The 26,806-nt window shown below is 46.6% G+C and overlaps 2 long non-coding RNA genes across 3 annotated transcripts in view; both read left to right on the forward strand.

Annotated features, from left to right (window-relative positions):
* Positions 1–26,806, forward strand: part of LOC140410975 (uncharacterized) — a 251,362-nt gene that overhangs the window by 2,247 nt on the left and 222,309 nt on the right. The window lies entirely within an intron of this gene.
* Positions 3,168–26,806, forward strand: part of LOC140410976 (uncharacterized) — a 34,391-nt gene continuing 10,752 nt past the window's right edge. Inside the window, exons 1-3 of the long non-coding RNA XR_011940773.1 lie at positions 3,168–3,287; positions 10,989–11,049; positions 19,691–19,832. This is a non-coding gene — a long non-coding RNA (uncharacterized lncRNA). The remainder of the gene's footprint in view (positions 3,288–10,988; positions 11,050–19,690; positions 19,833–26,806) is intronic.

Consider the following 26,806-nt stretch of genomic DNA (forward strand, 5'->3'; position numbering starts at 1 on the left):
TCTGAACTATGGCATTTTAAACACACTTTACTGAAAGTAAAATAAAATAACACCCTAGCTGCAACTGGTTTTCCTTGGGAGACAGGTATGCTCTGACCTATCACAATGTAAGTGCTGTTTGGAGAGAAGGCTGGCTGATGGAGATTTTCCACATGGAACACAATCTCGCCTTTGTACAGGACAGGTTTTGTAACGAAGGGGGAAAGTGTCCCGGCCCATGCATTGTGTGTCGCTGATGGCTCCCACACAGCCCTGCAGCATTGTTTAACCCGAGTGATTCGATTGAGTTCGTGGAGTTTCTTGCACGAAGTCTTACACCCCAATTTAACCTTGGACAATAATTAACCATTAGCCTAAAGCGTTAACACGGTTAAATATACATTTCATGAATTCAGTAAATCATTATTTATTTGGTCATTTTGACTGACAAGATGAACTGCAGCAAAACAGGTCGGCTGGGTGTATTCACTAAGCGCAATAGTTGTGAAGCACTTTCTAAGATTTTTTTCAGTTGATTAGAACTTTCCGATCAAATATAATTAATATGCAACACATTTAATGTATAAGCGCGCCTTGGTGTCTACATCAATGCTATAGTTCTGTGTCAATCTATCCTTTTTATTTTATTTTCAGTTAATACATGTACGAATTGTATATTCGGATGAAGAGATGCCGAACCATAACGATTTAATGAATACATTTAAGATGTGCTATATATATATATATATATACATACATCAGTCAGGTTCCAGATTCCAACTCTGGCCTGAGCTATGTTAACCGAATCACTGCGAATCTATTAGTGTCTCTTGGCCAGGGGCAGTCAATGTTCTTGCTGCAACGTCCATCCTGTCTGAGGTGGCAATGAACTCCATTGAGTGGGAGAGGCACATGCTGGATTTCTGGCCTTGCTGTGTTGGCTGATCCCAGCCAGGGGAGTGGTAAGGGCACTGAAATTAGTCCCCACCCCGTGGGCTAAATGATCACTTCTCATCGCGGTTCCAACTTGTGACTGCTTGGTGAGAGATCGCTTGTGAGACACCATTCCGCAAAGCAAGGGGGCAAGTGAATTACTTGGACAAGTGATCAGGTCACTGGACTGCTGTGACCCAGAGGCTTGTGACGCACTCATCCAGAATCTGCACCAAAATAGTCATTCTTTACGGTTAAGCTCAGGTAATAAAGCATCATACAATTAAATCCACATCAATGGATGGAAGTTTCACACGTCTTCAAAAATGTATGGACATGTGAACTGCGCCAAGCATGGATTTATTCCAGATCCAGCGGTTTACACATGGCCCAGGAAGATTAGACATTAGGAGAACTGATTCTGTAAACATGCTGCATTATTGGGGAGCCGAAGGAGAACAAGTCTATGTAATGGATTGGGCCATTCAATTTTTTTTAAAAGTTCGGGAGGAACAACTGAGCAATCAATAATCAAACTATTTTAGTATGCATCAATCGATATTCAAAATATTGCATTTGTACATACCGACAATATTTTCATTGGAAATAAGTAAGAGAAATAATGGAAACAGACCATGGAAACTTGCACTAATTGAATCCCCCCCCCCCCCCAGATGAGACATTGGAGTGGCACCGGGAGGGGGAGGGGCCCAATTGCAGAGTGACGTTGTAAATGTTGAGAAGATAATGTATGATGAACATAAACCATGAATGTAGAAATGTAGCTGATGCCTGGGTGCCCTACCTTCCGCCTCAGTTACCCCCGAAGACTGATTTGGTCCGTCACGACTCCCCGAAAGCAGGGTGTCCGATTCCTTTAGGCTTTACCGGAAAACTGCGCCCTGTGTTCCTCTTAGCACTGTTAACCTGAAGCACATGGATGGCTATTGACTTGAATGGGAATGATCGTTCCAGGTCTTTGCATTTTGCCCCTTCTCCTAATACTGCAATGACGGCAGCGCAGTGGCAATCACTAGATTAGCAATCCGGAAGATAAATCCCTGTCGGACAGGGGTTTAATTCTCAGTAAATCGCAGTTTTTAAGTTATTCTCCGTCTTGGTGACCATGACAACTATCATGGATTGTTGGAAAGCTTCACCTAGTTAACAAATGTCCCTCAGGGAAGGAAATCTGCCGTCCTTACCTGGCCTACTTGTGACTCCAGACCCACTGCCCTCTGAAATGGTCCAGTTGACATTTCCCAAATCCATTCTTTTCCAGGATGTGAGTTTTAGTTTCCGCGGAACTGCTTGTTAGGAATGGCGCATGAGAGTCGTGAAGAATCTGGAAAGGGATGTTCCAACCGAGCTGCCCCCCCCCCCCCTTCCCTGAAGTCGTCTGTTATGTTTTACGATTGTGAATGAAGGGTGTGGGATATACAATGTGATCCAGCTTCATGCTTTAATAGATATTTAAATCACGTATTCTTAGGCGATCAGTGTACCGACAGAGGAAGTAAGAAGTCTTACAACACCAGGTTAAAGTCCAACAGGTTTGTTTCGATATCACTAGCTCTAGGAGCACTGCTCCTTGCTCCGGTGAGGAAGGAGCAGTGCTCCTCAGGTGAGGAAGGAGCAGCGCTCCGAAAGCTAGTTATATCGAAACAAACCTGTTGGACTTTAACCTGGCGTTGTAAGACTTCTTACTGTGCCCACCCCAATCCAATGCCGGCAACTCCACATCACAGAGGAAGTCACCGTGATAAATTCAGCCCTGTCCTCTCTGGGTTCCTTGTGATCTGGTCTTCCCTACACTCACTGATAGAGCTCAGACAGGCCACTCGGCCCACCGTGCCCGCAGCGGCTCTTCAATGGGCTGCCTAATTAGCCCCACTCCCCTGCTCTTTTCCCGCATAGCTCTGTAGAAATAAATCCTTCCAAACACTTACAGCTGTTTCGATTTCTCCGAAGGAAGGAAAACCGTAAGACACAGAAATGTTAAAGCTGTCCAAGTCAAGGGTAAACGGAAAGGAACGAACACTTTTGCAAGGCCAACTGCACCTTTCTGTTCTGTCACTAGCGTTCGGCCTTTCCTAACATTTCTGGAGATAGACACGGGTTTCGGGGGGAGCTATAAAAGTGTCAAATTATTCATCCTGTACCCATGGTTCCGAGACTTGGCCGGTATCCCTGCCATTCTGCAGTTCCCGCGGAGGACCTGCAGAGAGCGGGTGGGCAGTGGGCAAGCAGTGTCTGTGAGGATATTAACAATCGGACTAAGTGCTATATACCTGGGCACTCGAGTGAAGGCTTGACATGCATAAGCACCAGATCGTTTCAATCTTTCAGTCAGGCAATCCATCTGCAATTCTATGGTAAATATTTGATGTAGGCAATTTTTCTCTCAACAAACGTAATCAATTCTCATTGATGACAAGTGCATTCTTCCACACACTTTCTGTTTGTTACAGAATGCTAAAGTGGGTGGGTGAGTGAGGTGGGCGGGGGGGGGGGGGGGAGAGAGAGATCTGAAATAGATCTGTACAGGAATGCCCGCACTATGGACCTGGAGCCGGCTCAATCTCCTTTGGAGAAAATCTAATCTGTTGAAGTCAGAGACAAAATAATTCAATGAATTGTGCTATGTTTTGTCATTTGAAGCAGCTAGGGCCAATTTGGAAAAGGCTGCTTACATATCTATCCTGTTTTTCAGTAAGTTCGAATGCTTTAGTTTGGAAGATTCATGGAATGGATGTTGTAGGAATTTCTAGGGGAAAAAATGAGCAACATTTTAATTATATATTCGGTTGTGTTTTTTCCTGTGCAGCATACCACTATATCTGTGCGTCAACACCAGAATCCCCACCCTGTTAGGATAATCCATCCGGCCCAGCGCTGGTGGTTTGAGACTGGAATTGCCTTGGCCCCAGATTATTGTTAATCATGTTGCTCTGATCTTTGAAAAAATGATAATCATCATTGATAATACGGAAATTGGAACATCCTGAACATAAAATGCATCTTGCAGGGAAGATGAGTCTATAACACGCAGCACCTGCAGATTTTCCAGCCAGCAAATAGATACAATAATGATGCAATGTGCATCAATTCTCCACCCCATCAACTCCACTTTATAACTGCGAGGGGCATTCAGAATAATTTGGTTAGTAAACAATAAATAATAAAGAGATATCTCCATTGTCTTCAGGCAGCTTCTCACCAGCAACATATTTTCAGTTGAAAAATTGTAACAGGCAATCTAGTGGTTTGCAATCTCGGAATATTTTTCCATAGAACCACAGAAAAGACACAGCGCAGAAGGGGGGCCATTCAGTGCATCCTGTCCATACCGACCCAAAGACACCCAGCTGCCCTTTCTAATTCCATTTCCCTGCACACGACTAAGCGTCCCGCAGCTTACTGCACTTAGGTGCAGATCCAGGTACTTTTAAAAATATAAATGTATCTTTTTCCAATTAAAGGGCAATTTAGCATGGCCAATTCACGTACCCTGCGCATCGTTTTGGGTTGTGGGGATGAGACCCGTGCAGACACATCCAGGTACTTTTAAAAAAGAGTTTAGGGTTTCTGCCTCCACCACTAACTCAGACAGCAAATGCCAGACACCCACCACTCTCTGTATATATAACAAAGCTTTTTCCTCATGTCCCCACTAATTCTTCTGTCACTCAGTTTGAATTTCTAACCCTTGGTTTTGAACTCTCGGCCAAGGGAAACAGGTTCTTCCTGTCTGCTCTGCCTGTACCCCTCACAATTTTGAATACCTCACTCAGGGGCTGGTTTAGCACACTGGGCTAAATCACTGGCTTTTAAAGCAGACCAAGGCAGGCTAGCAGCACAGTTCAATTCCTGTACCAGCCTCCCCGAACAGGTGCCGGAATGTGGTGACTAGGGGCTTTTCACAGTAGCTTCATTTGAAGCCTACTTGTGACAATAAGCGATTTTCATTTCATTCATGTCACCCCTCAGCCTTCTCTGTCCCAAGGAAAACATCTGAATATCTTCATGAATATGAATCTCGGTTGCTGTGGAATAGGGTTATAGATTATTGGCCCAGAATAAATACCCCATCTTGTGACTTAGTCAGGAATTAAATGTTCAATTCTGGTGTTTTTGGTAGCTGAGTCCACTTGCCAAATGTTAATTGAAAATCAAAGTCACAAACCTGGCAAAGCAAAACCAACTTTCATTTCTGGAAATTTGCTAATATTCTGATGTACTCCTTTTAGTTTTGCTTGTGGGTTTGTGATCTCCTGTCAGCGTTGTATCAAATTGCTCCTCCATAATGTTAGTCATGTACTTTTAAAAAGTCAAAAAGTACATTCAGGTCAAAGGATATGTCAACAATCCTTGTGCTATTTCACACAACCGTGTATTGCTGCAATTGTACAGGGCCTTGGTGAGACCTCGCCTGGAGTGTTTTACACAGTTTTGATCTTCTTTTCTGAGGAAGGAGATACTTGCCATAGAGGGAGCGTTACAGAGGTTGACCAGACTAAACCCTGGGAAGGTGGGACTGTCCTATGAGGAGAGTGGGTCTATATTCTCTTCAGTTTGGAAGAATGAGAGGTGATCACTTTGTACCATATAAAATTCTTACAGAGAGTGATAGGATCAAGGTGGATAGTGTCATGTGAGAGTACCTTTAAGAAATGGATGTTTAAGCAATGTACTTTTAAGAAATGGAGCTGATCATATTACTGAAGTGATGTCAGAGGATGGGGGGAGCTGAGCTCACGTCTGCTTTTTTGAGTTTCAGTTTGTGAAGGCAGCTCGGAGTGTCTGTGTGTTTTGCTGTGAGCTGCAGGAAGAAACACAGAGCTGATCAGTTGATTTCTGAAATCCAAAGACTATAAATATATTGAATGTAACCTAATGTGTTATTCTTTTTGAAGGTTTGAAGTCTTTTGGATGTTTAAAGGAACAGTTTGAAGGATTATTTATGTTGTAGTCTTTTGGGGTTATCTTTGAAGTAATGGGTGTTAAGATATTCAATGTTTGTTTTTAAAAGGTTAACTTGAGTTCATAGAATAAACATTGTTTTGTTTTAAAACCATTTGTCCATCTCTGCTGTAGCACATCTGGAGAGCACGCCGTGTGCTTCCCACCCCACAATCTATTAAAAGTTGTGGGTCGGTTGAACTCCATCAAACACTTTGGGGTTCTGTAAACCCGGACCCATAACAATAGGATGGTCCCCCTGGCTGGTGAGTCTCGAACCAGAAATCTCAGTCTCAGAATAAGACTGAGCTGAGGAGGATTTTCTTCACTCATGAAATGGTGAATATTTGTAATTCTCGCCCCCAGGGGGCTGTGGAAGCTCCGCCATTGGGCCTGTTCAAGAGAGAAATTCATAGATTTCTGGGTATTAATGACATCAAGGGACATGAGGATAGTGGGGAAAATGGTGCCAGACTTAGATGATCAGCTATGATTTGTTTGAATGGCGGAGCAGGCTTGATGGGCCTCATGGTCTGATGCTGCTCCTATTTCCTACGTTCCGAGACCATAGCCCTGGAGTCAAAGTATTCACATCAGCTTAAGAGGGCTGAGTTGGACCAACAGGCAGGGCAGTCCCAGCAAGCATGGGTTTCCTCCAGGTGCTCCGGTTTCCTCCCCCAAGTGCTGAAAGATGTGCTGTTAGGTGAATTGGTTATTCTGAATTCTCCCTCTGTATACCCGTACAGGCACTGGAATGTGGCGACTAGGGGCTTTTCACAGTAACTTTATTGCAGTATTAATGTAAACCTACTTGTGACAATAAAGATTATTATTATTATTACGTTGCTGTAGTGTGGGTCCAGTCTCATGCAGGATGACAATATCGTCTTTGCTCTAAGGTAGGAGTAATGTTGACATTCCTCTCCAAAGCCCTGGAGATAGTCTTGAATGTGAGCTGTACCTTTCCCTTACAAACATATGGCCAACCATCTTTCAACATTGTCAACTACAAATAGACTGACTTGGAGGTCCAGAGGTCGCCTTAAGTTCATGGAACAAGACATGTTCACAACTGTTCCTGAGGTGAATAGAGAAAATTGGAGTCAAATGGGAGAGTGGGGAAGGGATGAAAGGGAATGTTTGCCCTCACAAAGTAATTTGCTCTTTTTGCCATTATAGTTTTGAAATCAAATCAAATCACATTAAAATATACATTTTTACAAAATGACATTGCTTACCCCTCAAAAAGCTAACGCTCCTCATGATTCTTTGCAATTTTTCTATCAGGATCTAAACAGAGATTTTGCCTTTCAATGAAAGTTGCGATTCGCCTAAGATGTTTTTGAACTAGAATCTGATTTATGTCCATTCGCATAATGTGGTTATCGGCTACGCGTGTTGGACTTACACGTTGGTAAATGTAGTGAAATGGTTATTTTTGGAAAGCCTGCCGCTTGCAGTCCAACTGGGCCGCTGTGCAAGGCCCACCATCTGTCACCAGCTTCACTACAGGATGATGGGTGTTCCCCACCCAATCAGTGAGGGCCCCTCAAGCTATAGAAGATGATAAGGGATTATTATGCTTATTGATCTGTTTACTGCAATCACTTGGAGCTTAGTTAAATTAATCAAGGATAGCAACAAAGGATACTTTCCCCTAAACTGTCTGATGCTTTATTTATGTTTTTGTTAAGATTTATTTCCGCTGCCAGGAGATTGGTGGGTTAGTGGTGAACATAGTGCCATGCCAGGTATCAGTATTTCATATTATGAATTTTCAGTCAACATTTTTAATAATTGGACACATACAAGCTGTTAAGATGGCTGCCACTAATCATGTGACTTTTAGCAATAGGGCTACAGACTATTAAATCCCTGGTTTAAATATGGACACAGGTAGCTTCCATATCCATCCCTGGAATTCACATATCTCTTTGTTTAAGGATGGGCCAACAGAAAATACCATGGAATTTCCAGACTGCCTGTCTCTATGTTTCATATCGAGCAAAGGGAGGATTGAAAATCAAGTGCCATTATCAACTTACCATTGTATTGCAATGGCCTCTCCCATCCAAACTAGACTGTGTGGGCCTCAGAAGTGTCAACCCACAACACAGGATTTGGAATCAATATAAACAATTGTATTTGAAAAATACTGTAAACATGTGAAAAGCCACACGGTGAGACAGCTATGCTTCTTTGACTATTTAAAAGATAAGCTGAGGGCAGTTTGGTGATCACCTCTAGCAGCACCATCTGAATCATTAGTTTAACCAGCCTGTAAACCAGGCTTGGAAACTAGCTGCAAGACATCACACAACCAAAGTACTTAACCTTCCCAGTTTTCAAAGTTCACCAGGAAGCAAACCCCTACAAGACGACAAGAAATCTCACAACCTGCTGTGAACCCTTTGCTTTACAAGACCATCACCTCAATTTTAAATCATCAAATCCATTCAAGATACCATAGGCCTGCCATGTTGGAGACTAGAAATCATATATCTGAATTAACTTTAATCTATGTAAGTGCACTATGTTTATCTGTATCCAATCTTTGTGTGTGTGTGTGGGTATGTGCAGCTGTGTTTGCATGGATGAATGCAATAGAGCAAGTGTGTGGTGTATTATTAACTTGGGATCAGCATATGAGAATAAATACACTTTGTTATTTGAAACTCACAAAAGCTTGCTGCTGAAATGTTTAATTTGAATGCACAATACAAGGGTAAGAAAGGATACACCTTTTCCATAGAAAAAGTACTGCTTACAGGCAGTTAGAATACAAATACATCCAGTCCATGACAATAGGTTGCATTGGGTCTGGATGAGGCAGGTTTGATGGAGCACTTATTTGTTTCCTGTTTTTTTTGTATGTTTGTAAATGCATTCAGAAAGGGAACTGTACAACTCAGAACTGGTAAGTTTAGGAACTCACTACCTTTCCACTAGCTGTATGCTTTCTACACATCCTGACCTGACTACCTGCCAGTGGTACAAACACGTGCATACAATGTTTGAGAATTTCATATCAAACTCAACGTCTGTGCAAATCAGAAACAGCTGAAGGAACCTAAAATAAATAGGCAAGTACAGAAGCCCCAAAAAGACTGCACTCGATTTGGTTGGTCCTGAAAATTAATATCTCTCATTCCCGTGCCCCTTCAAATAGCCTGAGGGCAGGTCCACTGTTCAAGCTTTTCCCCAGGGTAGAGGGGTCAATTACTAGGGGGCATAGGTTTAAGGTGAGAGGGGCAAGGTTTAGAGTAGATGTACGAGGCAAGTTTTTTACGCAGAGGGTAGTGGGTGCCTGGAACTCGCTACCGGAGGAGGTGGTGGAAGCAGGGACGATAGTGACATTTAAGGGGCATCTTGACAAATACATGAATAGGATGGGAATCAAGGGATACGGACCCAGGAAGTGTAGAAGATTGTAGTTTAGTCGGGCAGCATGGTCGGCACGGGCTTGGAGGGCCGAAGGGCCTGTTCCTGTGCTGTACATTTCTTTGTTCTTTGTTCATTGTAACTCTCCACACCTTGCAGTCATATGCTTTCCTCTTCAATTGCTTGTTGGAGCCTCCAATTTTCCATTTCAATGAGCAATATGACTAAGGCTAAAAACACATGAGGTGGTTGTCCATTGCCTTCCTCCGGAATGCTTAAAGAAATGTAAGCAATCTTCCATCTGTAAGAAGCCACAGTCCCTCAAAACTCTAGTTTTTCCACCGAGCATTCACTGGTTATGCCAGCAGGCGTGTCTCATAACCCTGAGCATGGGACACACACTGATTCCTGGACAACTTGCAAAAGAGCAGGAATTGCCATTTCCTAAGGTCTCAAATGACCTGCTATTCCATCCAACAATTTCATGCAAAATCCATACTGTTCACTTCCATTGATCAGTTAATTGTACTGGTCACCAATCTTTGTGAATGGTAGATAATTGCAATGGGTAGACATTTGACTTAGTTGGGCTCCATTTATGAGTGCAACAAGAGTCCATTTCTAGGAGATACCTGATCAGCAGTAGAGATATGGTTGCCGGCATATTGGCATAGTTAGCTGTGAAACTAATCAAGATGCCAGCCTGAATCTGAGATTAAGCACCATTTGTAAATGAAGGTATCTCAGTGGTAAACCTCCTTGAACTCTCTATTTCCTTTTGCTGTTCTGCTGCCTCCTTGCCAGAAATTCAACTAAGGTGCTGTGAAGGCTACTGATGGACTTTTCGGAGGGAAAAAGAGTTCATTTACCCCTTGACATTCCTGAATTCCCATGATGCTCATGAGGTACAAATGGGTGCGAAAGATTGGCCAACCACTTGAGTGTCGGAAGATGAATCCTTAAAGCTGAAATTTTGTATTTCTACCATTCAATTGCTAGCAAGGGCGATTGCTTTTAGTGCTCCCCTTTATTCAGGATCGGCACTTTTGTAAGCTCGCACTTTGCAGAAAGTATGTTACAGAGCAGTGAAATCTCCTTCAAAGAAATCATCAATGAAAGAGCACTGCCAATAGCTGTCATAATACTCTCCAAGCTTTAAAAGACTCTGTAGTCTCAACCAATTTGCTGTTCAAAAGATGCACTGAATAGATGGCGAATTAATACAATAATAATCTTTTATAATAATCTTTATTGTTACAAGTAGGCTTACATTAACACTGCAATGAAGCTACTGCGCCATCAGAGCTACTCTGAGCTGTATTTAAAAGTTGTCATCTCCTGTTCCACTTAGCAGCAGCAGGAGAAGGCATGTTCAATTGCACTGCACCGCTTGCCAAAGTACGAGGGTTTGTTGATAGAAAGAACATAAAAAGCCAATATTCTGTCGATAGTCACTTCCTTTCTTCCCTCAGTGCGGGACGGGTAGCGAAATTTCAAAAGAGATCTTGTAGCATCCACTTTGAATAGCTAGTAAAGCTGGCAATCATTGCAAGATTTAAGCTTATATAATGCCTTTATGACCATCAGACATCTCAAAGTGCTCTTCAGCCAATTAAGTGCCTTGATGGTCAGGCACTGTTGTAACGTAGGAAGTATGGCAATTAATGTTCACACGGCGAACCCCCACAAAACAGCATTGTGATAATGATCAGGTAATTTTTTTTTTGTGTCAGGAATAAATAATGTTCAGGTGCCAAGGAGAACGTCCTGCACTTCTTTGAAATAGTACCACAGGTAAGTCCACCTGTCTGATCTCAACCTCAGTTTAACAATGCAAAAGACGGATTTGCTCGTTGGTCGCCAATGCTAATAAATTGTTTCTTTTCGAGGTCTGTTGGTTTAAATGCAAACCAAGTACCCACTGTGCACCATCTCTATCTACACAGATAGATAGATTCAGTAATGTTCAGGAAAACCAAATAAGGGCAACACGGTAGCATAGTGGTTAGCACAGCTCCAGGGTCCCATGTTCCATCCCTGGCTGGGTCACTGTCTGTGCGGAGTCTGCACCTTCTCCCCATGTCTTCGTGGGTTTCGTCCAGGTGCTTCGGTTTCCTCCCACAGTCCAAAGATGTGTGGGTTAGGTGGATTGTCAATGCTAAATTGCCCTTAGTGTCCAAAAAATGTTAAGTGGGGGTTACTGGGTTACGGGGATAGGGTAGGTACGTGGGCTTCAGTAGGGTGCTCTTTGTAAGGGCTGGTGCAGACTCGATGGGCTGAATGGCCTCCTTCTGCACTGTAGATTCTATGATTCTATGACAAGAGAAAAAATGTGATATAAAAGGAGAAAAAGTAAGCTGAATATAAAATAAATGACCAAAAGGAACACACGTTAATCTTAAATTCGATTACGTTTACTTTAGTGATGGAAAGGGATAGGTATATACTGCAGGGCAAGAGTTATATCTGGGGGAAAGGCAATTATGATGCGATGAGGCAAAACTTAGGATGCATCGGATGGAGAGGAAAACTGCAGGGGATAGGCACAATGGAAATGTGGAGCTTATAGAACATAGAACATAGAACAATACAGCGCAGTACAGGCCCTTCGGCCCACGATGTTGCACCGAAACAAAAGCCATCTAACCTACACTATGCCATTATCATCCATATGTTTATCCAATAAATTTTAAATGCCCTCAATGTTGGCGAGTTCACTACTGTAGCAGGTAGGGCATTCCACGGCCTCACTACTCTTTGCGTAAAGAACCTACCTCTGACCTCTGTCCTATATCTATTACCCCTCAGTTTAAAGCTATGTCCCCTCGTGCCAGCCATTTCCATCCGCGGGAGAAGGCTCTCACTGTCCACCCTATCTAACCCCCTGATCATTTTGTATGCCTCTATTAAGTCTCCTCTTAACCTTCTTCTCTCCAACGAAAACAACCTCAAGTCCATCAGCCTTTCCTCATAAGATTTTCCCTCCATACCAGGCAACATCCTGGTAAATCTCCTCTGCACCCGCTCCAAAGCCTCCACGTCCTTCCTAGAATGCGGTGACCAGAACTGTACACAATACTCCAAATGCGGCCGAACCAGAGTTCTGTACAGCTGCAACATGACCTCCCGACTCCGGAACTCAATCCCTCTACCAATAAAGGCCAACACTCCATAGGCCTTCTTCACCACCCTATCAACCTGGGTGGCAACTTTCAGGGATCTATGTGCATGGACACCTAGATCCCTCTGCTCATCCACACTTTCAAGAACTTTACCATTCGCCAAATATTCCGCATTCCTGTTATTCCTTCCAAAGTGAATCACCTCACACTTCTCTACATTAAACTCCATTTGCCACCTCTCAGCCCAGCTCTGCAGCTTATCTATATCCCTCTGTAACCTGCTACATCCTTCCACACTATCGACAACACCACCGACTTTAGTATCGTCTGCAAATTTACTCACCCACCCTTCTGCGCCTTCCTCTAGGTCATTGATAAAAATGACAAACAGCAACGGCCCCAGAACAGATCCTTGTGGTACTCCACTTGTGACTGTACTCCATTCTGAACATTTCCCATCAACCACCACCCTCTGTCTTCTTTCAGCTAGCCAATTTCTGATCCACATCTCTAAATCACCCTCAATCCCCAGCCTCCGTATTTTCTGCAATAGCCTACCGTGGGGAACCTTATCAAATGCTTTGCTGAAATCCATATACACCACATCAACTGCTCTACCCTCATCTACCTGTTCAGTCACCTTCTCAAAGAACTCAATAAGGTTTGTGAGGCATGACCTACCCTTCACAAAGCCATGCTGACTATCCCTGATCATATTATTCCTATCTAGATGATTATAAATCTTGTCTCTTATAATCCCCTCCAAGACTTTACCCACTACAGACGTGAGGCTCACCGGTCTATAGTTGCCGGGGTTGTCTCTGCTCCCCTTTTTGAACAAAGGGACCACATTTGCTGTCCTCCAGTCCTCTGGCACTATTCCTGTAGCCAATGATGACATAAAAATCAAAGCCAAAGGTCCAGCAATCTCTTCCCTGGCCTCCCAGAGAATCCTAGGATAAATCCCATCAGGTCCCGGGGACTTATCTATTTTCAGCCTGTCCAGAATTGCCAACACCTCTTCCCTACGTACCTCAATGCCATCTATTCTATTAGCCTGCGGCTCAGCATTCTTCTCCACAACATTATCTTTTTCCTGAGTGAATACTGATGAAAAATATTCATTTAGTATCTCGCCTATCTCTTCAAACTCCACACACAATTTCCCATCCCTGTCCTTGACTGGTCCTACTCTTTCCCTAGTCATTCGCTTATTCCTGACATACCTATAGAAAGCTTTTGGGTTTTCCTTGATCCTTCCTGCCAAATACTTCTCATGTCCCCTCCTTGCTCGTCTTAGCTCTCTCTTTAGATCCTTCCTCGCTACCTTGTAACTATCCATCGCCCCAACTGAAACTTCACACCTCATCTTCACATAGGCCTCCTTCTTCCTCTTAACAAGAGATTCCACTTCCTTGGTAAACCACGGTTCCCTCGCTCGACGCCTTCCTCCCTGCCTGACCGGTACATGCTTATCAAGAACACGCAGTAGCTGATCCTTGAACAAGCCCCACTTATCCAGTGTGCCCAACACTTGCAGCCTACTTCTCCACCTTATCACCCCCAAGTCACGTCTAATGGCATCATAATTGCCCTTCCCCCAGCTATAACTCTTGCCCTGCGGTGTATACTTATCCCTTTCCATCATTAACGTCACCGAATTGTGGTCACTGTCCCCAAAGTGCTCTCCTACCTCCAAATCCAACACCTGGCCTGGTTCATTACCCAAAACCAAATCCAACGTGGCCTCGCCTCTTGTTGGCCTGTCAACATATTGTTTCAGGAAACCCTCCTGCACACACTGTACACAGCTGTACACAGCTTGTTCAAGGAACAGCTACTACGTGTCCTTGATAAGTATGTAGCTGTCAGGCAGGGAGGAAATGGTCGAGCAAGGGAACTGTGGTTTACTAAAGCAGTCAAAACACTTGTCAAGAGGAAGAAGGAGGCTTATGTAAAGATGAGACATGAAGGTTCAGTTAGGGCGCTCAAGAGTTACAAATTAGCTAGGAAAGAGAGAGAAAGAAAGTCTTAAAGAGAGAGCTAAGAAGAGCCAGGAGGGGACATGAGAAGTAATTGGCAGGTAGGATCAAGGATAACCCTAAAACTTTCTATAGATATGTCAGGAATAAACGAATGACGAGGGTAAGTGTAGGGCCAGTCAAGGACAGTAGTGGGAAGTTGTGCTTGGAGTCTGCGGAGATAGGAAAGGTGCTAAATGAATATTTTTCATCAGTATTCACACAGGAAAAAGACAATGTTGTCGAGGAGAATACTGAGATTCAGGCTACTAGACTAGAAGGGCTTGAGGTTCATAAGGTGGAGGTGTTAGCAATTCTGGAAAGTGTGAAAGTAAATAAGTCCCCTGGGCCGGATGGGATTTATCCTAGGATTCTCTGGGAAGCTAGGGAGGAGATTGCTGAGCCTTTGGCTTTGATCTTTAAATCATCTTTGTCTACAGGAATAGTACCAGAAGACTGGAGGACAGCAAATGTTGTCCCCTTGTTCAAGAAGGGGAGTAGAGACAACCCCGGTAACTATAGATCAGTGAGGCTTACTTCTGGGGCGAAATTCTCCGGTATCGGCGCGATGTCCGCCGACCGGCGCCAAAAATGGCACAAATCAGTCCGGCATCGCGCCGCCCCAAAGGTGCGGAATCCTCCGCATCTTGGGGGGGCCAAGCCCTAACCTTGAGGGGCTAGGCCCGCGCCGGACTGATTTCCGCCCCGCCACCTGGCTGAAAAGGCCTTTGGTGCCCCGCCAGCTGGCGTGGAAATGACATTGCCGGGCGGCGCACGCGTGGGAGCATTAGCGGCCGCTCACGGCATCCCCGCGCATGCGCGGTGGAGGGAGTCTCTTCCTCCTCCGCCATGGTGGAGACCATGGCGAAGGCGGAAGGAAAAGAGTGCTCCCACAGCACAGGCCCGCCCGCGGATTGGTGGGCCCCGATCGCGGGCCAGGCCACCGTGGGGGCACCCCCCAGGGCTAGATCGCCCCGCGCCCCCCCAGGACGCGGGAGCCCGCCCGCGCCGCCTTGTCCCACCAGTAAGAGAGGTGGTTTAATCCACGCCGGCGGGACAGGCATTCTAGCTGCGGGACTTCGGCCCATCCGGGCCGGAGAATCGCAGGGGGGGGGCGGCAACCGGCGCGGCGCGATTCCCGCCCTCGCCGAATCTCCAGTGCCGGAGAATTCGGCAACCGGCGGGGGCGGGATTCACACCAGCCCCTGTTGTGGGCAAAATCTTGGTAAGGTTTATAAGAGATAGGATATATAATCATCTGGAAAGGAATAATTTGATTAGAGATAGTCAACACGGTTTTGTGAAGGGTAGGTCATGCCTCACAAACCTTATTGAGTTCTTTGAGACGGTGACCAAACAGGTGGATGAGGGTAAAGTAGTTGATGTGGTGTATATGGATTTCAATAAAGCGTTTTGGGGCCACTGCTGTTTGTAATTTTTATAAATGACCTGGAGGAGGGCGTAGAAGGATGGGTGAGTAAATTTGCAGATGACACTAAAGTCGGTGGAGTTGTGGAGAGTGCAGAAGGATGTTACAAGTTACAGAGGGATATAGATAAGCTGCAGAGCTGGGCTGAGAGGTGGCAAATGGAGTTTAATACAGAAAAGTGTGAGGTGATTCATTTTGGAAGGAATAACAGGAAGTCAGAGTACTGGGCTAATGGTAATATTCTTGGCAGTGTGGATGAGCAGAGAGATCTCAGTGTCCATGTACCTAGATCCCTGAAAGCTGCCACCCAGGTTGAGAGGGTTGTTAAGAAGGCGTACGGTGAGACGTCCGGTGACGGCGGGCGTGAGGCGGCCGCACAATGGAGGGCTCCCGTTCGGGAACGGCATTTTCGGGGCTTTAAGCCTGGTCCCAGGGTCCACGGAGGCGGCAGAAACAGGGAGAAGGCACGGAGGAGGCACAGTGAAGACACAGGAGGAAAAAAAAACAAAGAAAAATATCGAGGGTGAGCAAGAAAACGGCCAAAAAAAAAACAGCTGGAGGTCCGTCGGGGAGTGGAAAGGTCACCGCGGGGTCACCAGGAAAAATGGAGGCTGGAGCACCAGGGAAGGCCGCACTGCTTACGGCTGAAGAAATAACTAAGGTGATTGCTGCGGAATTTGAAAAGCAGTTGGCGCAGATTGCGAAATGCATGGAGACGGTGAGGAAGGAGATGAGGGAGGTTTTGAGTGTGCTGGTGGAGGAAGCGGTTTCCCCGGTGAGGACGGAGGTGGCGAGCGCAGTGGCGGAGGTGCGAGAGCAAGGGGAGGCGCTGAAGGAAGTGGAGGAGACGTTATTGCAGCACGGTGATCAACTTGCCTCGATGGGGAAAGAGATGCGGAAGGTGATGGATACTAACAAGGATCTGCGAGGAAAAATGGAAGACCTGGAAATAAGATCCAGGCGACAGAATTTGAGGATTGTGGGGCTGCCCGAAGGAGTTGAAGGACTGAAGCCGACTGAGTATTTTGCCGCGATGCTGGCAAAACTATTGGGGGAGGGGGAGGATCCCTCCCGATATGTACTGGATCGGGCTCATCGGTCGTGGTGGCCTGTACCAAAGGCGAGTGAGCCGCCAAGGACAGTGACTCTGTGCTTCCGTAGGTACAGGGTGAAGGAGAAGGTCCTGAGCTGGGCCAAGCAGAAGCGGGTGGTGCAGTGGGCTGGAGCTGGTATACGTGTATACCAGGACTTTACGGTGGAGCTGGCAAGGAGGCGGGCTGCCTTCAACCGGGTGAAGAGGGCACTGTACATTAGCAAGGTGCGGTGCGGCCATGTATATCCAGCGAAGCTGAGGGTGACTTACAAGCTCAGGGACTTTTATTTTGGAACGGCGGAAGCAGCGGAGGAGTTTGCGAAAGCAGAAGGACTGTGGCAGAACTGACAAATTGAGGAATGGCCATGTGCCGATGTAACCTCATGACTGTATTTTCTTCTTTTTTGTATCGCTGCGCGCGGGTGTAGAGACTAAAGGAGCCAATGTGGTATATATTTGGACAAGGGAAGGGACGGGACTTTCACTCAAAATGAGGGTTCTTTGGGGTGTAGGTGGATATGCGGGGTTTGTGTGCTAAAAGGGGATCTTTGGACTTTCCTAGGGCCGGGCAAGTGGGAAAGGGACCCGGGCGGGGGCCTCCACGCTGGCCGGTGTGTGCCGGCCAGTGAACGAGAGTGAGGTGGGGGAGGGGCTGCGGCCATCGGAGCCTGGCAGCACAGGGTCCGAGTGGACTAGCCGGGATGGAAAGCTGGGGGGAAGGAACCGAGGTTGGGAGGAGGAGTTTTACAAGAGGCAGTGGACGGGAGGAGCTGGAGACCTGGGGTGGGTGGGTGGGTGGGGGGGGGGGGGGGGGGGGGGGAGCTGTGTAAGATTAAGGGTGACTACGGGTAATCCCTGATTCCTTTTTGTCATTTGTTTATGTAAACATTATGTAAATGTGGGAGAAAATGTGAAAAAGGAGGAGAATAAAATTTAAAAAAAAAAAAAAAGAAGGCGTACGGTGTGTTAGCTTTTATTGGTAGAGGGATTGAGATTCGGAGCCATGAGGTCATGTTGCAGCTGTACAAAACTCTGGTGTGGCCGCATTTGGAGTATTGTGTGCAATTCTGGTCGCCGCATTATAGGAAGGATGTGGAAGCACTGGAAAGGGTGCAGAGGAGATTTACCAGAATGTTGCCTGCTTTGGAGGGAAGATCTTATGAGGAAAGGCTGAGGGACTTGAGGCTGTTTTCGTTAGAGAGAAGAAGGTTAAGAGGTGACTTAATTGAGGCATACAAGATTATCATAGATTATCATAGAATTTACAGTGCAGAAGGCGGCCATTCGGCCCATCGAGTCTGCACCGGCTCTTGGAAAGAGCACCCGACCCAAGGTCAACACCTCCACCCTATCCCCATAACCCAGTAACCCCACCCAACACTAAGGGCAATTTTGGACACTAAGGGCAATTTATCATGGCCAATCCACCTAACTTGCACATCTTTGGGCTGTGGGAGGAAACCGGAGCACCCGGTGGAAACCCACGCATGCACGGGGAGGATGTGCAGACTCTGCACAGACAGTGACCCAAGCCAGAATCGAACCTGGGACCCTGGAGCTGTGAAGCAATTGTGCTATCCACAATGCTACTGTGCTGCCCCTAAGATGATCAGAGGATTGGATAGGGTGGACAGTGAGAGCCTTTTTCCTCGGATGGTGATGTCTAGCACGAGGGGACATAGCTTTAAATTGAGGGGAGATAGATATAAGACAGATGTCAGAGGTATGTTCTTTACTCAGAGAGTAGTAAGGGCATGGAATGCCCTGCCTGCAACAGTAGTGGGCTCGCCAACACTAAGGGCATTCAAATGGTCATTGGATAGACATATGGACGATAAGGGAATAGTGTAGGTGGGCTTTAGAGTGGTTTCATAGGTCGGCGCAACATCGAGGGCCGAAGGGTCTGTACTGCGCTGTAATGTTCTATGTTCTATGTTCTATAAATCACCAAATAGTATCTACTTTATCTCCAAAGTCAAAACTGCAGCCTTTAAATGAACCCCAACGCATTGTGAAATAAGAGGGCAAAAGAGCATGCAGATCAGTCAAGCAGGAAGCTAATAAAATAGTGATCAATATCTCACTAGGCACTTTAGCCTGGATAACTAATGCATTTTCTCAGAATGAGCCAGAAACAATGGGAGATTTAATTGCATTTAAGGTGTTCCTCCTGACAAGCTTTCACAAGCAAGGGGAGAAATGAATGGAGGGAGTGAGCAGTTCTGCGGGGAAGAATATGTTGAGAAGCGAAACAAAATCTGCAGCTACTGCAACCAATCAGCTGCTGAAAAATGCAATAACTCAGTGACAAAAAGCACCATGGAGCCAACAGATAATTTGCATCGCCTTGTATACATGAACGATTAAACTCTGCTTTGGTTTCTTTATTCCAAATCCCCTGAGAACAATTTTTCTTCAATAGGTTGATGAAGTGTACCTTATAACATAGCACTCCGACTTTCTATCATAGTTATTCTGAAAATCAGGCACGGACAACAGCAGAATAATGTTTAGTATTTTGCTCCCCATAAGGAAGAAGTTTCCTGTCAAATGCATGGTTACAATTTGAACTTATTCCAGATTTTTGTTATCATAGCCAATGCATCCTCAAGTAAACCCTTATTCCCCCCAAATGAAAATAACACTTTATGCATAAAGCAATCTGGAGTAGCAGGTGAACAATGAACACTTGCAACATTAGCATAACAGAACTATATCACCGTTCTTTCACTGTGACTGGGTTAAAATTCTGGAACTCCCTTCCTAACAGCACGACACCTACTACTTCAGAGCTTGAGGCCTCGACGAGTGAAGATGCAGTCACGGATGGTGGAACCTACTACTCCGAACTACACCTACATCATATGGGCTCCAGCGCTTCAAGAAGGCAGCTGACCACCACCTTTTCAAAGGCAAGTAGGGATGGACAATGAATGCTGGCCTAGCAAACAACATTCTGTGAAAAAAACAAACAAAGAAATGTTCACGTCAACCGAAATAGACAGCGAATGACTTCTTTAGAATCCCTACAGTACAGAAGGAGGCCATTTGGCCCATCGAGTCTGCATCGACTCTCTGAAAGAGCATTCTATCTAGGTCCACTCCCCCTGCCCTATCCCTGTAACCCACGCATTGATCATGACCAATCCACCTAACCTTCACATGTTTGGACTGTGTGAAGAAATCAGAGCACCCGGAGGAAAACACGCAGACAGTCACCCAAGGCTGGAATCAAAGCCAGGTCCTTGGCACTGTGAGGCAGCAGTGCTAACCACTGTACCACCATGCTGCCCATAATGAACACAATGAACTTAATTGAGATCTTTGATGAAGTTATGGACTGGGTTGATGAGGATTTTGTGCAGCTGATGCTGTGTAAGTGAACTTTTAAAACGCATTTGATAAAGTATCAGTTAACAGACTTTCGAACAAAATTGATTAATGGGACAATAATATCATTGGATTTGAAATTGTCGAAGGGACATTTGCCTTTTAGACTTCAGAGAAGTGTACAGTAGGGTCCTCTAGGGGTCAGTATTAGGACCACTGCTATTTGTGATATACAGAAAACCTGGATTTGGGGATGCAAGGAATAATTTGAAAGTTTGCAAACTTCAAAAATGTTGTAAAAATGAGGAGAATGTTAATGGACATCAAAAGACTGCTAAAATGTACAAAAACCTGGCAGATTAACTTTAGCAGGGAACGCTATACTTTTGGATATCTCTGTGCTCCTCCAATACTGACCACTTCCACATGCTCCAGTTTCTTCACTGGACCATTGGTGCCTCCAGATGCTTGGACTTTCACTCTGGAATTCACTCTGTAAACATCTGGGCCAGGATTCCCCGACCCCGCGCCGGGTCGGAGAATCCCCGGGGGCGGGGGGGCGACAATTGCGCCACGCCGCCCTGCGGCGGCTCGCCAATTCTCCAGCGCCGATTTTCGGGCACCCATGGGATCGCCGCCATGCCAGTTGGGGGCCGTTGAAAGCGTCCCCCCCCCGCCCCAGCAATTCTCCAGGCCTCAACGGGCCAAGTACCCGTCGAGTTCGGCCGAGTTCCACCAGTGTGGGTCACGTATGGTCCCACACGGCGGGACCATGGAGTTCTATCTGCGGGGGCCGTCCTGGTGGGGAGGCGGGGGGATTCGACCCTGCGGGTGGGGCCTCCACGGTGGCCTGGCCCGTGCTCAGGACCTACCGATCGGCGGGTGGGCTTGTTCTGTGGGGGCCCATGTTCCTCAGCGTCGGACCCTATAGGGCTCCGGCATATTGCCCGGGGGCCGGCGCAGAGACGGGAACCCATGCGCATGCGTGAACTCGCGCCGGCCGTGGTGCGCCGGCTTTCAGGCGCCGGAGCTGCGGAGACCACTCCAGCACCGTACTAGCCCCCTAGGAAGGGGTGGATAACTGCCAGATGAGGCCCGTTGATGCCAGAGTGGCTCACGCCACTTTTCATGCCGGCATCAGAACTTGGCCGAAGGATTGGAGAATCCCAGCCCTGTGCACCTCTATCTCCTTTAAATGCTCTTTGAAATCTATTTCTCTGGTCCAGCTTTTCATCATCTGTCTTAATATGTGACCCATTTCAAACAATGTGTAATAATGCTTCTGTGAAGTTTCACTATGCTGAAGATGCTTTATAAATGCAAGTTATTGTGGAAGCATCACAAACTAAATGATACTCTAATAAAGTGGGTACATGACAGGACAAGCTGAGAAGGCTGTTAGAAAGACAAATGTATTCTTTGGCTTTATAAATAGAAGCATAGTTAACTAAAGAATGGAAACTATCCAAAATCTTTCTAATTTACTGGTTATTTCTCAGCTGGAGTAGTGTGTTCCAATTCTGGGATCACGCGTTAGGAAGGATTTTAAATCCGCTGACAGGGTGCAGAAGAGATTTTCTGGAATGGCACCAAGGGTGCGGGACTCCAGTTACATGGGCAGCACGGTAGCACAGTGCTTAGCACAGTTGCTTCACAGCTCCAGGGTCCCAGGTTCGATTCCCGGCTTGGGTCACTGTCTGTGCGGAGTCTGCACGTTCTCCCCGTGTATGTGTGGGTTTCCTTCGGGTGCTCCGGTTTCCGCCCACAGTCCAAAGATGTGCTGGTCAGGTGGATTGGCCATGGTAAATTGCCCTTCATGTCCAAAAAAAAAAGGTTAGGTGGGGTTACTGGGTTAGGGTGGTGGTATGGGCTGAAGTGGGGTGCTCTTTCCAAGGGCCGGTGCAGACTTGATGGACTGTACTGTAAATTCTATGAGACACTAGGGAAACTTGGACTGTTCTCCATGGAGCAGAGAAGCCTGAGGGAAGACCTAAGAGGTGTTCAAAATAATGTGGACTCTTGATTGAGTAAATAAGAAGGAACTCTTTCCACCAGCAGAAGGGTTGGCAACAAGAGGTCATTGATATAAGATGATTGACAAAAGAGCTGGAGGTTAGGTGAGGAAGTGTAGCAGTTATGGCACTGGACTAGCTACTATCCTTATCAATTTGCATATAAAGAGGTCGGAATGCTCCCTTTGAAATGGATAATAAATTAGTCCTATTCCTTACCTTCCCGGTTGGGAGAAAGCTGAGCTAATGGTTGGAGAAAACAATTTAAAAATGATTTTAAAAAAGCCACATGAAAGTATATATTTGACTAGGTAATGTTTGGTGGTATTGCAGAAGGGGTGTCTTTAAGTAAAGCACAGTTAAAGGGCCAGGGATAATTGGAGCAGCGCATGCAGAGATTATTCAGTAATTTTAAAGTTGCATATTTTGTATTTCTTTCTTAAATAGGAAATTTGTGAAACAGGGGTGTAAAGGTATGGTGTGGGTACAGGCCAAATAAGTTTCTTGGGAGCTTTTTGGCAAAGTTACGGTAGCAGACCTGGAGCAGTTTAAAGGAGATTCCCAGCCCATAAGATCATAAGACTATGAGACATTGGAGCAGAATTAGGCCATTCGGCCCCGAGTCTGCTCCGCCATTCAATTATGGCTGATATGTTTCTCATCCCATTCTCCTGCCTTCTCCCCAATGTTCTCTCTGCAGTACAGGAGAAGTTAGAACAGTGCTTTTCAATTTTTTTTCCCCGGGACCCACATTTACCCGCCATCCGACCTTTGGGACACATGCCGGCCAACCTTCGCAATCCACGTTGCTCGATCTCCGCCACACACCATTTTTGCTTACCTTCAATACAACATGTGAGCCTGCTTGGTCCTCACAATCTCACTCCAATCAGGTTCACAGGAGGAAAGGGCAATGTGTATATCAGGCGCAGAGTTCAGCCGGTTCCTTTGCACCGTCTTCACCTTTGTGAGGATGGAAAATCCAACCTCCCACATGTAGGTCATTGTGAAGGGCATTAGAAACAAAATGCTTGTTTTACTCAGCACTGGATACTCCTTGGAGACTCTACTTCAGAATACTGACAGCCTCATGGACTTGTGGCATGTATTTAATGTGCTGTCCCAAATGAGGCACAGAAGTTCAGTCTCTTCATTTGGAGTCAGCTGCAAGTTAATAATTGACTCTGGAGTCTCAAACTCAAAAGGAGTTTTCACCCACCTCTTCTCTTTCAAGATCTGAAACTTCGCCTCTGGAAAGTAGCGACAAAAGATGTATCTCAGCGCACCCAGATGTGACTGAAAATAGTTTGTCAGTTCCCTTACTAACACTGTTTTCTTTGATGTGTCATAACAATGTGGGGAACACATAATAGGTTTGACGTTGCACTCGCACTTGCCAAACTTCCAAAATAAAATAATCTATTTCTTCATAGTGCTGAAAGCAATCATCATCCTTCCCTTGCAATGTGAGGTTCAGTTTGTTTAGAATTGCAAACATATCTTCAAGGTAAGACATAATTAGCATCCAACTCTCATTTGCCAGTACTTCTCTGCATATAACACACATGGGCGTTACATCCTGATTTGCATTGGTACAACTAACAAAGCCGTACCTCAAGAAATCATCTTTTTCCTGCTTTGTTCCAGATTTCAGGTTCTTCTTAGTAGATTGTTCATCAAAGGCTCTGGAGCTGTGTATACATCTCTCACTAGCACCTCTTTGTCCTGCTATGGACTGTCCTGAACAGCTCTCTTCAGCAGATTCAGTTGTGAGATCCTGGCCTGTCTATGTCTCTGGCCCTCTCTAATATCCCATGTGGGACTTGTGGGGTGGGATTAATTATGTTCCCCGTAGCCCTCGGGGAGTATGAGCTCCCCCGCTGAGGTGTGGGGGAATTCTATTAACCATTGTATAAAAGGTCGGCCAGTAAGGCACGAACCAGAGAGAAGGAACCTGGTAGGGATCTACCGGGTAGTATAAATACCATTATTATAAATTAACCTAAGTTTTTTATTTTACTACGTTTTGACTCCCAGTGTCCTTATTAAAAGAAATGATCCATCTTCAGCTCTTCATGGTCCTGTTGCCTTGCTTGAGCGTAGCTAGAGAATGGAGGAATCGGGACTTCCGGTTGCGGTGATGCCGAGCTCGCCGCACGTTTCGGCGGCTCCAGCTCCGACGGACCTTCGGGCTCTTTTAAGAGCCCCAACGGGGAATTTTTTGTCAACCCAGCCCGGTGTGGGGTGTGGGAGAAGGGAGTCCCCCCCAAACGAAGGAGGAAAACACCGGCGGCGGCGGCTGCAGCCCGAGGAATCGTCGACCAAAAGGTCAGAGGGAGAGAAGTTCAAGATGGCGGCGAAGAAAGCGCAGGCGACATGGGGGCCTGAGCAGGATGAAATCGTGAGACGGTGCGTGGAGCTGCTGAAGAGGGAGGTGCTGACCCCGATGCTACAGGCAATTGAGGGGCTCAAGGAGACATTAAAGACCCAGGAGACAGAGCTTCGCGTGGTGGAGCAGAAGGTGACAGATATTGAGGACGAGATCCTGGGCCTGGCGGTTAAGACTCAGACGCACGAGGCACTTCATAAAAAGTGCACTGAAAGGATCGAGGCCCTAGAAAATGGAGCGCGAAGGAAGAACCTTCGGATACTTGGTCTCCCTGAGGGTGTGGAAGGAGTGGACTGTGGAGCGTACGCAAGTACGATGCTGAGCTCACTGATGGGTGCTGAGGCCCCTACGGGCCCCATGGAGGTGGAGTGGGCAAATCGGATTCCGTCGAGAAGACCAAAAGCGGGAGAACCACCGAGGGCGATAATCGTGCGATTTTACCGCCTTAAGGACAGAGAAGAGGTCCTGAGATGGGCTAAAAAGGTGCGGAGTAGCAGATGGGAGAACGCTGTGGTACGGATATACCAGGATTGGAGTGCGGAGGTGGCGAGAAGGAGGGCGAGTTCAACCGAGCCAAAGAGGTGTTGCATAAAAGGAAGGTGATGTTTGGGATGCTGCAGCCGGCAAGACTATGGGTCACGTATCAGGAGAGACACCATTATTTCGAGACGGCGGAGGAAGCATGGTCCTTCATCAAAGAAGAGAAATTGGATGGGAACTGAGGGACTGATGCTGCAGGAAATGTTATTGTTATTGATTTTGTTAATGTTATGGGTGAAGTTAATTGAGAAGCAAACTGGGAAGGGGGGAGACATTGGGAAAATGTGGGCGCCGGTGATGGGGGAAAGACAGGACACAGTCGGAGAATGGGGAAGGGGAGGGGGAGGGGAAAGAGAGCTGCGCCATAAGAGGTGGGTCAGGTAAACGGATGTTCCCGCGCCAGAAAGAAGAAGGCGGGAAGACAGGTTGCAAGGCAGATGGCAGTTCCCCCACATGGGGGGGGGGTCGAGGAGTGAGCAGGAGTAGCCGGGGTCAGTTGAAGTCAGCTGACTTACGGAAGTGACATGGGGGGAGCAATCAAGCTAGATAGGGATCTAGCGGGGGTGGGGGGGGGGGGGGAGGGGGAGGGGGACAACTGGGTTGCTGCTGCGGAAATCCAAAAGGAAATGGCTAAAGAGTGGGTGGGCGGGGATGGTGTGCGACGCTGGGGGAGCGAGCGGGAGCGCGGAGGCGGGATATGGGACTGGCCTAGAGAAGGTAATGGCTAGTCGACACGGGAGGGGGGCAGGTAGCCCCCTAGTGCGGCTGATCACGTGGAACGTGAGAGGCCTGAACGGACCGATAAAAAGGGCCCGAGTGCTCGCGCATTTGAAAGGACTAAGGGCAGACATGGTTATGCTCCAAGAGACGCACCTAAACGTGGCGGACCAAGTTAGGCTAAGGAAAGGATGGGTGGGACAGGTGTTCCACTCAGGACTGGACGCAAAGAACAGAGGGGTGGCCATTTTGGTGGGGAAACGGGTAGCATTTGAAGCAAAGAACATCGTAGCAGATAGCGGAGGTAGATATGTAATGGTGAGTGGTAGGCTGGAGGGAATGGAGGTCTTGTTGGTTAATGTGTATGCCCCAAATTGGGACGATGCGGGATTTATGAGACGGATGCTGGGGCGTATGCCGGTCCTGGAGGTAGGAAACTTGATTCTAGGAGGGGACTTTAATACGGTGCTAGACCCGGGGCTAGATAGATCCAGCTCAAGGAAGGGAAGGAGGCCGGCAGCGGCCAAGGTACTTAAGGGGTTTATGGACCAAATGGGGGGAGTGGATCCATGGCGATTTCTTAGACCTAGGGCTAGGGAGTTTTCCTTCTTCTCCCTTGTCCATAAAGTGTACTCCCGGATAGATTTTTTTTGTTTTGGGAAGGTCATTGATCTCTAGGGTGGAAGAAGCTGAGTACTCAGCCGTAGCGTTTTCGGATCATGCCCCACATTGGGTGGACCTGGAATTAGGAGAGGGCAGGGAGCAGAGAACACTCTGGCGATTAGATGTGGGACTGATGGCGGATGAGGGAGTGTGTGCAAGAGTGCGGGGGTGTATTGAGAGATACCTGGAGGTCAATGACGACGGCGAGGTCCCTGTGGGAGTGGTTTGGGAAGCA

This window comes from Scyliorhinus torazame, chromosome 4 (assembly GCF_047496885.1).
Source record: "Scyliorhinus torazame isolate Kashiwa2021f chromosome 4, sScyTor2.1, whole genome shotgun sequence".
Lineage (NCBI taxonomy): Eukaryota > Metazoa > Chordata > Chondrichthyes > Carcharhiniformes > Scyliorhinidae > Scyliorhinus > Scyliorhinus torazame.